The sequence below is a fragment of the Sapajus apella genome, unplaced genomic scaffold (assembly GCF_009761245.1).
Source record: "Sapajus apella isolate SASKATOON/1434 unplaced genomic scaffold, GSC_monkey_1.0 scaffold16, whole genome shotgun sequence".
Lineage (NCBI taxonomy): Eukaryota > Metazoa > Chordata > Mammalia > Primates > Cebidae > Sapajus > Sapajus apella.
In genome coordinates, this window is record NW_022436956.1 from 30,229,300 (window position 1) to 30,245,128 (window position 15,829).

Sequence of the window (15,829 nt, forward strand, 5' to 3'; positions counted from 1 at the left end):
TTAGACCGAAGGGCATACAGCTGTCGTGATTGTTTTCTATGCTATCCAGATACCTGCTTTGCTATCTGGATAGCAAGAGACAGAGACAAGTTTCACAGCAGGAGTGGAAGTTTATTTTAAAAGGCTTTAATAAAGGAAAGAAAGAAAAATTTGCTTCGAAGAGACCAAGCGGGAGCCTGAGGGTCCAAGAGAGAAAAGAGAGCAAAAAGAAAGGGCCTTTAACCCTCATCCTGGGACTTTATGAGCTCCCATTTTTCCCATGATTCTTCCCTTAGGGTGTGCTGCCACATGCGCAGAGCACTCCTCACCCTTGGGAAGTGAGCAGGCCCAGTGTGTTTCTGAAGTTGTATGCATGCCCATCTTAGGCTTTTCCCTTTTTCTGTTGAAGTGTACCCGGAAGATTGTACTTCCCATTTTTGTCTCTTAATGGGCAAGCCCAAGGAATTGCTTTCTCCATGGGGTCTGGATTTAGTTAACAGTTTACTGTTAACAGGTATGGAACTTCAGGAAATGACCTCTCCCTGGAGCCAGTGCCAATTTATCACTTTTAAAGCAGCAATGAAATAGTTGCCGAATCACTGCCAGACATTTCTAGTGGGTGGGGGGAGGGTGGGACAGCCCTCTCCTGCCCTGCTCATGCCTAGCTACCTGTAGTAGGCATCATGGAAGACCTTATACCTAACATCATGGAGAGCTGTATGACCTGGATGTTTGTATGCTGCTTACACACATCTTGTGTACTGGCACATTTCTTCTATAGAAAAACTAGACTTCCTACTCTGTATCCCCTTTCCTAATTTTCTATCTCTCCTCATACAGCCTTCCTACTTTCCTCCTCAACTGCTCCCTTCTTCCCTTTCCCTTTTCCTTTCTTTTTTTTTTTTTTTTTTTTTTTTTTTTTTTTTTTTTACTTTTTATCTTTCTTTTGCATCCTCCATATGCCCGCTTTTCAACATCACCAGCCTATTTAAGGAAGAGGAAAGCGCCAAGAGTCAAACTGGGAATTGTGTTAGAAAAGTGGGATGGAAGGAAAATTCAAGATCATCTATTTCAATATCCTACCATACATAGGAACTGTCTCTGAAATGAAAACATTTTCATATAGCTTTTATTGGAACATCTAGCCATGAGCAACTCACTACTTCAGAGTCAGTTTGTTCTATTCATGGTGGGTTACAGTTGGTAGAAAAATTTCTTACTGTGAGCTGAAATCTGTCACTCTCTAAATTTAGGCTAGTTAGCCCTATTGACTCAAGCTTATTTCTAATATATATTTTGTATATATTATATATGGTATAGTATGGAAAGTTTGCCTTCCTCAAATTAGTTGTACTTGTCTATTAGTCGTAACTCTCCAAAACAAGAATTTTCTTTAACATTCTTACTGGAACCATTAATTATGGAACCATTGAAAAATCAATGGCAATTTTGGTGCTGCAAGATTGCATGGACTTAGACTCATTAAAATCAACTGAAATCTGTACCTACCAGAAAGTTTGGTTAACACTTAGGCATAGCCATTTCAGATAACAAAAGATAAGGTAATATACATTCATTAGTAATATATCCCAGGTTCCTGTTTGATCTGGGGCTACCTTTTGTAATTGACTCTGGGTTTGTCCCTAGTGCCTTGCTGTTTTACAGTTTTTAGAGGAGCACCACATTGATTCTTTTTTCAGATCTGAAAAGCTATGAAACAATCAATCAAATTGAAAACATAAAGAGAATCCTTGAAGTCAGTAATTGCTAATCAAATATAAAGATGTCATTGTTGCAGTAATAGTTTCCAAACTCAAGAATCAGAGAGAAGACAGATTTTAATTTCCTTGGGGAAATTTCCTTCCTACCCATTAATGGAAGGTCAAATCTGTAAGAGGCAGTGCCTCTGACTCACAATCATAAGACTTTAAGTTAAACACAGGTTTTACCATTGCATTAATCTATAACTTTGGACCAGTAATTTGACTCTTGAAACTCATTTTTCTTATCTCAAAAAATAGTACTAACAACAAATAAGTAATATGTGTAGATTACATATATCAGTAAAGGATTATATTGACTTTAGATAATATTTTTCTCCACTAGACTGTAAGATTTTGAGGATAGACCCTTATATTATTTTTCTTTGTATCTCAGAGGATAACAGTCCTAAAACACAGATGTAATGATTATTATAAGTAATTATAAGAATTTAAAAAGTACTCATTAAAAAAGTATTTAGTAAGTTCTCACTAAAAGCTCAATAAAAAATGATAACTGCAATGTTTTCTTTCACTCCTTCTTATTTTGTGAGTAAGCAAGTTTCAGTAGGTAGAAAATAAAATAAATTATTTAGGGCCAAGTATTAGCACAAGGCTTGGAAAATCTTATTTGTGTTAACAAGATTATAAATCACCTTACATGAGGTAGTGTCAGGTATTTATTTAAGAAAATATGATCTTAAATGGATATTTCTTCAGGTAAAGTAGATTTTTTCTGAGTTTCCACAATATTAAGAAAAACAGAAGATGTTCAACCAGTATTTGCTGAATAAATGAATACATGCCTAGGATCCTCAAACCAAGAAAACATCAAATATTTCCTTTAATTTTAATGAAGTTACATTTTTAAAGTTTATTCTTAATCTCTGGAGTTAAAAAAAAATTAGAATGGATGTCTCATATAGCTGAACAACATGTTCTGAGGATCATCAGATTTTTAAGATATTAAAATCTGATAAAGGTCTTTGATATGGCAACCACAAGAACCTCAAATAAAAAAAAAAAAACACTAAGGATGTAGTTGTCATTAAGAAAACAAATATATCTAATACAAATATAATGTCAACCTGCATCTCTCTGAAATGAATTACTGTGTCTATAAATGTAGAGCATGTCTCTTTAAACATTTACCTCAGAGCTACTTGAGATGTTAAAAATTACTGAGTAAACAGAAGAAGCACTTTCAGAATAGTCGTTTTCAGCCTGATAAAATATGACCATTCATCAATAAAATGTCTTCCGTTGGGATCACCATTTCCTAGAGTCATTGCCTATTCTGTTTCACAGTAAGACATGGAAATATGTTGGCAAAAGGCTTTTGTTACTGCAACCTCCTGCAGATGTCTGTAATTGGGGTTAAATGGGTGACCCATGCTTACTTGGAAGTAAAAAATAATTTAAGAAGGAGGTAGCATTTGAGTTGAGGCTTAGAGGAAGAATCAAATGTAGGCACCCAGAATAGGGACAAAGGCAGTAGGAAAAGCATGAATAAAAACTTGGAAAAGAAAAATTTATTATGCATAATAAACAGGAAATATGAGATGGAAACTTACGGGAAATTAGATAAGAAAATAGGTTGGGGTAAAGTTATGGAAGTCCATGAATGTCCAGCCAAGAAACATGAACACACAATTACTTGGGCAGTGCAGTGTCACTGAAGTACATTTAACATTTAACATGTCCAAAGTAGAATTTAAAATTTCTACAACATGATTACAAGCATTTACTTAGTGCTAAATATAGTCATTTTCTAAGCCAGATGTTTCCTTTTTAAAATTAGTATTCTGCTTTTAAAAATTCAGATGACCAGTATGACTATTAACATTTATCTCTATAACTTTAAATATGTGGAGAAATGTTCATGCATATGTAAAATATTTCAGATAAAAAAGGGTATAAAATCAGATACTTGTCTATGATTATTATGAAGCATTTGACTAGTTATACGTGTTACACTCATTGAGCTTTCAGTGTTTTAAAGATGATTACATATCCAAGTTATTTGTCTTAAGTAATATTTTGCTTATGATCTAACACACAATTGACACTTATATAACATGCAATTAAACAAGCATCCTTTTTTAGTATCCAAATTTAATTTGGAGATGTCATTTTTCTCTAAAGATTCTTTAGAAACACAATGTCTGTTCATTCTCATTAGTATGTTGTTACATAATAATTTGAGCTCTCCTTTAGAGCTTATGATTTCGTTCTTATGAATCTTTCTTCCTTTAAGGATACAAAATTGTTTGCCATATATCTCTCTCATAGAAAAGTGATGGGAATTGCTTATTGTCAACTCCTATAGGCAATTCACTAAATAACAGTCAAACTCTTCTTGAACACAGACATAACCAGTGTTAGCATTTTTCCCAACTTGCATATTTTTGTTTCAAGATACATGTTCTGTCTCCTTGTACTAAATTGGGATGACTGTTATGATGGCATTTTCCATTATGCTAATTAGAACAGTCCAATGGTGATACAGGGTGAGAGTTAAATCTAGTAGTGGCAAAAAACAGTACTCAGTCCCTTCAAGTACCAAATTTCTCTTTTCTGGACATTTATCTCCTGGAAAGTATTTCTTTTGTGTATTACCTTAGAATTAGAATTAGGGTTTTTATTGTAAGGTATTTCCATTGCTTGATCGTGCAATGTCCAGTGAAGAATGAAGAAAAGCCTTTTAAAAGTAGGCAGACAGTATGTGCTTTCTGAAACAGAGCTGAAAAAAAATGCTATTGTTGCCACACCACTCTCACAATCTACCACCTGCCAGGAGCATTATCATGATCTTCAAGTACTGGCAGAGTTGGAGCAGAGTGGGACAGTAGAATAGAAGAAATGCAGATTAGACTGTCATGAAAACAGTCCTAGCCTCAAATCTGTTTGTTTGCTCAGAATGTTTGTGGACTTCCGCTAGTTCCTTAATCCCAGTTATTAATCTTTAAAATGAGGTTTATAAAATCTGGCCCACCAACTCTGCAGAATTCTATCAGATCAAACTGCTTAAAACTTGTAAAATGCAATTCAACTGCATAGCATTGTTATTCAATATTCCTGTATGCACTCTTAAAATGATTGAGAAAGAGGCTGAAATTGACCTCCACACACAAAAAGGCAATTTAAGAAAAAGCTACAAATAATAAGGGGTCTATTTGCATTCAAATAGACACCTTAGAGACTTTAATTAATATAGAAGTAAACTGGATTCTTGACTTAAAATACAACAAACATACTTCCATTTTGCAAGTATAGTACTTCAAATATCTAGAAAGCGACATTTTTTATATTTCACAGTCAAACTTAAATCCATATTACCTGATAGCACTATGTAATGAAAATGACCATGGATTTTATGTGAGTTTTATCATAGGTATAAAATATAGGGATTTGGCTCAATAAATGATTTTTATAAGCGTCATAACTGATAGTGAGGTGTTAGAGTGTACTGGAGTCAGAGGTTATGGAGCTAGCTTTTCCATTCCAGACTAATGTAATGAGCCATTATGTGTCACTTAAAATTCTTTGGTTCTTAGTATTCTTATCTATAAAATGAAGATGGGCCGGGAGTGGTGGCTCAAGCCTGTAATCTCAGCACTTTGGGAGGCTGATATGGGTGGATCACATGAGGCCAAGAGTTTGAGACCAGATTGGCCAACATGGTAAAACACCCTCTCTACTAAAAAAATACAAAAAATTAGCTAGGCATGGTGGCACACACCTGTAATCCCAGCTACTTGGGAGGCTGAGGCAGGAGAATCACTTGAACCTGGGAAGATATATATATAAAATATATTTAGCTTATATATATTTTGCTAATATATAAAATGAAGATAAAACTAATACACAGTAAGACTCTATTGAGCATACAAAGTGATAAGCTATGTGTAGGTATTTTCAATTTGTAATAATGCATGCAAATATCAAATTATAGCAGTGGTAGTGTCTATAATAGAAAAATAAGAAAAGGCAATAATTATTAAGACTTTAGGGTATCACTAGCTCCACCCATTGAGGAAGGGAATGTAACTCAGCCTCTTCAGATGACACGTGAAAACAAAGAGTCTTTCATTCATTTGTAGATCTTTTAAGCAAATGAAAAAACTAATTGAAGGAAACTTTCTTAGTCTGTTTGCATTGCTATAAGAAACCATTACAAGGGTAGTTTGTAAATAATGGAAATTTATTTCTCATTTTTTTGGAGTCTGGGAAGTCTACGATCAAGGCACTGGCAGATTCAGTGTCTGTTAAGTGCCCATTTCCTGATGCATAGATAGACATCTCTCTGTAACCTCACATGCCGGAGGGAGCAAGGGATACTTTGACACCTCTTTTATGAGGGCACTAATTCCATTCATGAGGGCTCTATCCTCATGATCTAATCACCTCCCAAGGGCCACAACTCTAAAGACCCTCACATTTGGGATTAGGTTTTAATATATGAATTTGGGTGAACACAAGCATTCAGGCACTAGCAAAGGTCAAAATGAGAACACTAATCCATATTGGCCAAATATTGAAGTTATCTATAACTCTTTTTTCTCACCCCCTAATCCCAGATTGAAAAGATTTCACCAATTCTTCTGTATAACACTGAAACAAATTAGTACAAATAACTTTTATCTTATAAAAATTTAACTGAGACACAGAAAGTTACCAGAATTAAGGTTCAATATAATGTAATATATTTTGATCTATTAGTCTAAGTTAAATATTTAAATATATTATATCACTAAAATTGAATTAAATCAATCTGAAAGACTCTTATTCCCAAAGAAACTATTCAAAAGAAATAAATACAAAAACTGAAATTGAGCTACTTAACAATACAGTAATGACAGTATCTAAATAAATTAGGCAAAAATGAATTGACATAAAACATCTATTGGTAATTCAAATTGTAGAAAATTGGCATATGCTTTTACATAGGTATTTAACTATATTCTATATTTAGCACTCTGAGGTATATTTTTAGTTCTTTATGCTGTATTTGTATTTGATATTGATATGAAAATGATTTTGCTTATTCTTAATAAAATTTGATGAGCATTAAAGACATCCATTTAGAGTAATATAGGCTTCAAAGACAAATATCTATTTGGAATTTTTTTTTTTAGATTGCTCCATGTACATTCAGCAAACAGCAAACCTCCAGTTATTTTTAAATGTCCAGATATATTAGATGATAAATCTCTGGGTGATTAATAGGCAGTGGTTATCACTGATTAACACTAATTCATATACCTAAATGTCCTGCAGCCAAGCTCTTCAATATCCTTGAAATAATTGAAAGGGGGACAGAATGAAAAATGCAAACAGCTGAATCATTTTCCTTTTCTGAATGGTTAATGTATTTTCATGATTAAACATACCAATTAACAAATTCTTGAATAATTTCTCTTATGGATAAATATCACAGAAAATGTCTATTTAGCCAAATATGTATCCATTTAAGAAACTTCTGTTGTAGCAAAAATAAAACTCTTATAAACTTCAACAACAAAGGTCTGAGTAAATTCGTATTAGTGAAAGCTCAGAAAATCAGAAATTATTTATGAATTACATGGAAAACATACATTGTTTTACTGATTAGTCACCAAAAACAACTGCAATGGTGATAAGAAAATTTCCCTGTTTGAAATTACAGAAAACTTCCCTGGTTAAAATTATAGATTTGGGGATCAACACATTTCTTGATTGACAGTTCCTTTTGACTGGTATGTATATAATACTAGGGTAATTTTTTGAAGAATAAACAACACATTGCAAACATTTGCTTATGTGGTGATCATAAAGTTAAAGATTTTGACATACTTCTACTCATTTAATATTTTTAGGCTGATAGTCATATTCACTTAGAAATCTAAAATCATACAGATTAAAAATTTTAAATAAAGGCTGATAACAGGAGTAGAATTAAAGGAAAGTATAATATCTCAGTTGTGGTGCTGAATTCAGTTTTTTCAGTTTTTTTTTTGTTTTTTGTTTTTTGTTTTTTTTAAGATGCTACCAATTAGGGTCTGGATGTTTGCAGATATTCATTTTGGCTGAATCAATTCATATCTCTCAATAAGCTATATTTTACTCAGAAAAATTCTAAGTGAATTATCTTTGTCATCTAGCCAATAATGGGCCCCAAGGCATTGTCAGTATTCTAATTGTTGCTAGTTTACCTTTCTCTACAACAAAGGAGAGGAAGGAGGAAGTTCTTAGAGCTAGGCAAAATCACAGGGCAACTTCATTATCATCCAATCAGCTATTGGTTAATAAAGATAAATGTGTGGGGTGAAATAACCTAAACAATCAACTGGGGTTCTTGGTTGCAAGCAATGGAAAATAAATCTAGATGATTTAATTGGTCATCAGGAAGGTAAGAGAATTATAATCAGAAAATAATAAGAAAATGGTAGTCAAAATCACACCATAGATTCAGCACACTGAGACCATCACTGCTGCCTTAGTTGAATTTTACAAGCCAGAGACTGCAGTGCCATGATTGCAAGCTCTAAATCCCAGGTGTGTTTTCTGCCACACCTTTTGAAAGTCATTCCTTTCTTTGAGACATACAAACCTAGTTAAAATGCAGGGTAAGCCTTCTGGATTGGTGAAGCCATTTGCCCAATCCATTTCTTTCTTTCTTTTTTGAGTGGAAGAGGAGGAAATTATAAACAACAGAGATTTATTTCTCACAGCTCTGGAAGCTGGAAAGTCCAAGATCAAGGCAATAACAGATTTGATATGTGGGGAAAACCTACTTCCTGGTTCATAGATAGCTGTCTTCTTGCTGTCTTCTCTCTGTGTTCTCAGAGGGGAGAAGGGGTGAGGGAGCTCTTTGGGGTTTCTTTCATAAAGACACTAGTCCATTCATAAGCACTCCACCCTCATGAATAATCACTTTCTAAATAGCCCACCTTCAAATATCAAACCTTGGGGGATGGGTTTCAACTCATGAATTTAGGGGGACACAAATATTCAGTCCATAGCAATCAGTGAAGTCCATTTTTTTAAATATTTTGAAATTTTATTGTTTTTAAGAACAGCTCAAGTGAGAAAAGTAAAGGATTTAATAATAATAATAGAATCAAAATAGTACATTCGGGAACCTAATGTGTTCTTATTTTTCAATGGACTCAAGATTTTATTTTCTTCTTTTTGTTAACTTGTATTTTAGGTTTGGGAGTACATGCGCAGGTTTGTTACATAGATGAACTTGTGTCACAGGGGTTTGTTGTACAGATTATTTAATCACCCAAGTATTAACTCTCATACCCAATGGTTATTTTTTCTGCTCCTATCCCTTCTCCCACCCTCTACTCTCAAGTAGACTTGAGTGTGCTTTGTTCCCTTCTTTGTGCTCACGGGTTCTTATCATTTATATGTATAACTGAGAAAATGTATTTGGTTTTCTGTTTCTGTGTTGGTTTGCCAAGGATAATGGGTTCCAGCTCTATCCATGTTCCTATGAAAGACATGATCTCATTCTTTTTTATGGCTGCTTAGTATTCCATAGTGTGTATGTACCACATTTTCCTTATTGAATCTGTCATTGATGAACATTTAGGTGGATTTAATGTCTTTTATATTGTGAATAGTGCTGCAGTGAACATTTGTCTTTATGGTAGAATGATTTATTTCCTCTGGGTATATATCTAGTAATGGGATTGCTGGACTAAATGGTAGCTCTGCTTTTAGATTTTTGAGGACTCACCATCCTGCTTTCTACAATGATTGAGCTAATTTACACTCCCACTGCAGTGTATAAGTGTTCCCGTTTCTCTGCATCAGTTATTTTTTGACTTTTTATATAGCCATTCTGATTTGTGCGAGATATTTCTTTGCAGTTTTAATTTGCATTTACCTAATGATCAGTGATATTGAACTTTTTTTCATATGCTTGTTGGCTCCATGTATGTCTTCTTTTGAAACATGTCTTTTCATGGCCTTTGCACACTTTTTAATGAAGTTGTTTGTTTTTCCTTTGTATATTTGTTTAAGTTCCTTGTGGATGCTGGATATTAGAACATTGTCAGATAAATAGTTTGCAAATATGTTCTCCCAGGTTTTAGTTTGCTTACTCTGCTGAGAGTTTCTTTTGCTGTGCAGAAGCTCTTTCGTTTAATTAGATCCCATTTGTCAAGTTTTGCTTTTGTTACAATTGCCTTTGGTATCTTTGTCATGAAATCTCTGATTGTTTCTATGTCCAGGGTGGTAGTGCATGGTAGTGCCTAGGCTGTCTTTCTAGGGTTTTTACACTTTGAGGTTTTACATTCAAGTCTTTAATCCATCTTGAGTTGATTTTTGTAAATGGTATAAGGAAGTATTCCAACTTCAATCCTCTGCATATGACTAGCCAGTTATCCCCTCACCATTTGTCAAATAGGTAGCTCCACTGCTTGTTTTTGTCAGCTTAGTTGAAGATCAGATGGTCATAAGTGTACGGCCTTATTTCTGGGCTCTCTATTCTGTTCTATTTGTTTATACGTCTGTTTTTGTACAAGCATCATGCTGTTTTGCTTACTGTAGCTCTGTAGTGTAGTTTCAGTTTTGGTAATGTGATGCCTTGTTTTCATTTTATTTATTCATTTATTTGTTTGTTTAGTTTAGGATTGTGCACAATCCATTTCTTCATGGTTGACTCAGAAAAGGAGTATCAAGCATTTCAGTGCCCATGGAGAGAGGCAGACTCTGCCTAGCAGTAAGACTCACATAAAAGTGGGAAATGTTCCAATATGAGAAGGATATTCATTTGTTAGATAAACAGACAAAAGACAAATACTCACTAAAATATATAAAGTTAAAACTGAGAAGACAGAATAGGTGACAGTGGTTAATAATATAGATTTTGGCAATGGATTGATCTAAATTTGAATTTTGGCTCTCCTACTTTCTAAATATGTAATCTCCAACATACATTCTATACTCTCTGAGCATCTGCTAGTTTATAAGTTCCATAAAACGGTGTCTGGCTTATTCACTGTGGTATTTCAAGCAGCTAGAACGATGTCTCACAATGAGCAAAAGCTCTAAAATAGTTATTGAGTTAATGACATGGCTAAATCCCAGTATTACACATGATGACAACAGTATGTTATGTGTCTCCAAAACACTTAAATATTTTATTTGTTTTTATGATTATCCAACTGAAGTATTTCCCCACGACTACACTAAGCTCTATGGAGTCAGGGACAATAAGGTTTGTACAGTATATTTTCCTGTGACTGTTTAATTATTTGAGAAGATCTGTACATTTATATTATTTAGTCATTGTTGAGAAATGAGAAATATCCATTAAATGGGAACACTCAAATATAAAAGATTTTTCTTTATATTATTATTAAAAATTAATATCTCCAATAAAATATATTTTAAATTTATGTTCATAAAACTATCAATAATATACCATTTTTAAATAAATCTGTGACCATTTTTGAATTTTTTTCTAAGTACAGTAATTCCACTTACTTAATAACGTAATTTTTCTTACTAAAGAGAGTACATGTAATTAAAAACTGTGTAGATAAATACTTCTGAGACTGCCTTTCCTCAACCTTTCAGGTTTGTCCCACACTTCCTCCTTAGGCAGGTCCCATTATGCCAACTTTTTGTGTAGCTATCCATCCTGATAGACCATTAAATATGTGGCCCCCCACGAGATAATTATGTCTATACAGATGTTGCTCCAGTGCCTCCTGGAATATAATTTGTTCCCCGAGAGTAGATGAGGAACTCTTAAAATAAGGTATTATTACTGCTATTATTAGGGCTAACATTTATGGAACCCTTGTTAAATGTCAGGCTCTATGCTAAGCACTTCATGTGCAATTACTCTTATAATCCACTCTAAATCTAGATTAAATAGGGTCTATTATTATCCCCACATTACAGAGGAAAAGTGGGTCTTAGATAGGTCAGATAGCTTGTAAGTAAGAGCTGGGATTCAGACTGACCCCAGAACACTATGTGAAACTTCTTCCCTATGTTTTCAGATTCTGACTACAAGTTTCTCTCTCCTCTCTTTTAGCAAGGGATTTTTTTTTAATCTTTGCACTTGTATTTTAACTTTTATTTTTTTTCCTTTATAAAGGGAGCCTATTTCGCCTAAACAAGAACCACAATTATGTAAAGGTAAATATTGAATGATAAATTTTATGTTGCATTACTAAATGTGCTTTCAGTCCAGAGTCATGACCTTATGACTCATGCAGCCAGACATAGCAATATGATAAAGATTTGGCTTGTTACGGTGACATAATTGTGACATCTCTGTTGCCCTAGGAATAAATTGAGATTAGAAAGCACAGAGAACAGCAATAAGGAGTTACCTCTTGAACATAAAAGTTTAGATTTTGTTAGCTCTTCTCAAAAATGATATGAAGGCCAAATAATTTTCCATTGTAGAGAAAAATGGCAGGACAGTGACAAAACATAATCTGACCTATTCATTTTTCAATTTTTCCAAAGAAATTCTAAACACCTCTAAAACACATGCATACCGGTGGTGTTAATCAACTTATACCACTGCCTGTGAGGATGATGCAGCAAATTCAACAAAAGTTGTATACATTATGGAAAAGCTTAAATTGCATGAAGAAAAGAAGCTGACAGAAGAAAGGTGGAAAATATTTTCAATATCATTTTCTTTATTGTTATTTTAAATTGACAAATTATAATCGTGTATTTTTATGGGGTACAAAATGATATGACATGTATAAGCTGTGGAATGATTAAATCAAGCTAATTAACATATCCTTTACCTCAAATACTTATCATTTTATGTGGTAAGAACAACTGAAATTTACTCTCTTAGCAATTTTGAAATACACATTATTATTAACTATAGTTAACTCATTGTTCAGTAGATCTAACAAAAACTTTGTATCCTTTGACCAACATCTTCCCATTTCCCCATCCCCAGCCTCTGGTAACCACCATTCTACTTTCTGTTTTCATGGTGAATTCCATTGTTTTAGATTCCACATAGGAGTACTTCGCTTATTTCGCTTAGCATGGTCCACCCATGTTATCGCAAAGAACAGAATTTTCTTCTTTTTTTTCAGGATGAATAATGTATCTACAAAACTACTGTGTATAGACTATAATTTATTTATCCATTCATCCATTGATGGACACTGGGGTAGATTTCATATATTGGTCATTGGGATTAGTGCTTCAATAAACATAAAAATGCAGATATCTCTGACATACTAAACAGAATTGCTGTATGATACAGCAATCCCACTTCTAGTATAGATCCAAAGGAGGGATATTTTTAAAAAGAGAGAGTATTTCATCATTTCGATCTTATATGTACTTAATGAGAATGTTAGTTATCATCAGGATCTCCTATTATCAAATTGTAGTTTACAACAGAAGTCAACAAATCTTTTTTACAAAGGATGAGCTAGTAAATATTTTAGGCTTTTCAGGCTAGTTGGCTTCTGTCAAAACTGTTCTATTCTGCCATTAATAGCATTAAAACAGCCATAAGTAGTACACACAAAAAAATGAGCATGGTTGTGTTCCAATGAAACCTTAACAAAAAAAAAAAAAATAGCCTGTAGGTCACGGTTTGCCAATCTGTGGTCGAGAAGAAAGATACACAGAAACACAAATCCTCCAGGTAAAAATAACACAGACTGATTAATGTCAGAGCCTTTCAAGATTATACTGGGTAACTTAGGAAAACAGTTGCCAAGAAAGTGTGTGCTAACATTCTTCATATTATTTATGGGTATAAATACCGAGGGAAAAAGGCAAAATAATGAGATCCACTTAAGAATGAGAAATATTTAACAAAGTCAAGGTGATGTTATTCTACTGCTTGTAAACCTAAGTGATTACTACAGATTCTGTGACAGCATGAACAAGAGAACATCATGAGAAAACATACCAACCTAGAAATATATAAATCAGATCTGAGACCATTTCAGAACCTCAGATGTCTGATCATGAGTAATTTCTAAGCTCTTCATTGAGATCCTTATAGGCACATTTCCCATGTCCACCCTTGCTAAACTTTGCTTCAACATTTACAGAAGATTTGAAAAGTCATGTGCAGTCATTTAGCATGTAGGCATACCTACACATATACACTCATATGGGCAAAGAAAAAAAGCATGTATTATTTGAAGAACTAGCATCTCTATGGCAAAGGAGACACGCAGGATACACATTTGAGGTTCAATGAGTGGAGAGAAACAGGCTGTCTGTCTATCAAAGCATTATCCTTATTGATACTCTGGTCACAGACACTTGTGGAAGGTCTGTAGTTACTCTTTGACCAGAATTTATCTGCTGAATAATCTCAATTACTACAAAGGAAAATATGACTAATACTCATTCTTTCTCTGGACATAGGAAAGTATATAATCTCTATCCAGTAATCCAGAGATTAAAATTGGGACGATTTTGTAATTAATTTGTTCAAAATTGTTACAAAATATATTTTCCTCATGTTTTCCCCACATGTGAACTATTTTTTCATCCATGCGATCACACAAGTTAGAAATATGAGAGCTGTTTCTTTCTCATATCCTCCTACTATCCACCTTCAAGCCCTGACAATCTTACAGATTCTATCTTCAAACCACTCCTCTGTACAACAACTGCTAAAGGCTTTCTTATCATCAACATGCGTTTTCTTTGTTTTTTTTTTTTTGTTTTTTGTTTTTCATTTTGAGACAGAGTCTCACACTGTCACTCAGGCTGGAGTAGAGTGGCATGATTATATCTCACTACAGCCTTGACCTCCTGGGCTCAAGTGATCCTCTAACCTCAGCCTCTTGAGTAGCTGGGACCATAGCTACTTGAATCCAAAACTGAGGTCTATTTAAAAAAATCTACCTTCTACATTCCTCTTCTGCAATGTAGGAAAAAAGGGCAGAGTAAGATACTCTATAGATAAGAGGAAAAATGAGAAGTGGACACCATTGTGCTGTTTAAGTCCCTGGCCACAGCTGTCCCTATGCCAGCTTCCATCTACCCTAACCCCTTCTGGTTTTCCATCTTGTGATATCATCCAGTGAAGTTCTTGTTTTAGCTTAGATTACTGTACTGGGATATTATTGCCACTGTGATTAAAAAATTTCAGCTAATGTAAATTCACATTTCTTTCTCTCCCTTTAGTTCTGTCACCCCTATGAAGACCTTGTTCTTAGCTGCAGCTGCAACTCTATCCCTGGACTCATCTTTGAAACTACCCAGAGGTCAGAGGCAAAGGCCCAGCATACTCTTTTTTCCTCTTTAATTTTATTTTTATCTTACCTAATGTTGACTTCTTTATTTTTCAAATCCCAACAGGTAGACAGTCAAGAGCTTTAGAACTTTACAACAGGATCTTCCAAGTGCCCTGAGACTTTGTGATGGAGCCAACAGAAATAAATCATACAGGACAAAGCCAGACCCTGGTGTGAGGGATGCTTATGAAACAACATAAACAAGAAGTTGTATGAAAAAGATTGTATGGAAGGAAGAAGAGATAATGGAAATTAACTCATAATAGCCCCAATTAAAACACTTATAGTAAAATATCATTAGTACTACTTGATTTTGGTGAAAGGCTCAAGATTCAAGTCAGAAGGCCTGTTTGCTGTGAGTTCTTGAACGAATAATGTAACTTTGTTAAAATTCAGTTTTCTTTTCTATCATTGGGTATTAATAATTTCTCTGGGATGTAAGAGTTATGATGTGAAGTTAAAATAACTAATAAATGGGTAAACCCTGAAAATGGATCGAATTTTGTAAATGTGAGAATCTTATAAATCTAGTACTTGAAACCAAAAGAATTAAGTCTCAGATTGAGGAATATAGGATACTAGGGCAGGCTAACTGGACAAAGGTCTCATTTATCAGCCATCTTCAGTCACACCGAAATGGGGCTATATTTTTTTTATTTATTTACCTACCAGTACTGCCAATAGTCAAAATAGTGTTACTTTCCAAATTATTTAACTTTTTTAGGACAACAGAAAAAAAGATCATTTCTAGTTTTCAAAGCATGTATTCAATTAGTTATATAGATTTATATCACTTGGTGAACACATGGCAATTTCCCTACTACCACTAAAAAT

General features: G+C 34.0%; 1 long non-coding RNA gene across 1 annotated transcript in view; it reads left to right on the top strand.

Moving 5' to 3' along the window:
- The window catches only part of LOC116556386, a 37,183-nt gene extending 21,695 nt beyond the window's left edge, over window positions 1-15,488 (top strand). Inside the window, exons 2-3 of the long non-coding RNA XR_004270972.1 lie at window positions 14,886-14,965; window positions 15,060-15,488. This is a non-coding gene — a long non-coding RNA (uncharacterized LOC116556386). The remainder of the gene's footprint in view (window positions 1-14,885; window positions 14,966-15,059) is intronic.
- The last annotated feature ends 341 nt before the right edge of the window (window positions 15,489-15,829 follow it).